Below are 824 nucleotides of genomic sequence, written 5' to 3'. Positions count from 1 at the left end.
TGTGCGCACCCAGCCGCAGCGAATGCGCCCGGGCCACGACAGCCCGGCTACCAGAGGCTCCCCGAGCGTGCGCACCTGGGCCAGCGCGCGTCTGGGAACCGCTGAACCGTGCCAAGTTTCAGCTCCCTCTGGTCCTGGCCCTCGCCCTTGGAGGGCGGCCACCGGCGGAGCTCTGAGCTTCCTCTGCTGAAGGCAGCTGAATTTGATCTGTCAGTAGACCAAAGATAAGACACCTCCCTGCTCTCATGAAATCCACGGTCCATGGTGGGAGGGTTGGAGCTGACCCACAGTAAAACCACATATGGCTGCTGCAGTAGACAGTTTGGCGAGCTCAGGGAGAAGGGTGAGTGATCCCAGCAGGGAAGAATCCGGAAGGCTACCGGGAGGAGGCTCCATTTGCAATTGGGGCTTGCAGCAGGAGGAGGGATTGAATGGGCGAGTGGAGGAGAGAAGGGCATGCCTGCAGAGGAACGTCTGTGATGGGAAAGTGCCCAGTCTGCAGCACAACCCCGCTTTCCCCCTTCCTGACCAAGCAGAAGCCATCCTGGCCTCCACATCCTGGCCTCCAGGTTCAATCCCCACCGTCCGTCCTCCTCTGCACTCTCAGTGCATTTTCTGGGGCCCTAAACCACCCACAGAACTCCCCCATCCTCCCGATGCGCCCGGACTCTGGACTCCAGCACCTCCTTCACCCCTGGTGTCCTCACAGCTCCCTGCTCTTCCCAGAAGTTGATGAACAGCGTGAGGCAACCCTGGGGGGCTTCCCTGCAGTGTCCACCATGGTGGCACTAGACTAGGAGGAGTAAGGAGGCGTGGAGAGGCTC

The sequence above is a fragment of the Tupaia chinensis genome, unplaced genomic scaffold, assembly GCF_000334495.1.
Source record: "Tupaia chinensis unplaced genomic scaffold, TupChi_1.0 Scaffold000116_1, whole genome shotgun sequence".
Taxonomy (NCBI): domain Eukaryota; kingdom Metazoa; phylum Chordata; class Mammalia; order Scandentia; family Tupaiidae; genus Tupaia; species Tupaia belangeri.
The sequence above is the reverse complement of the archived record's forward strand: the minus strand, read 5'-3'. Positions refer to the sequence as shown.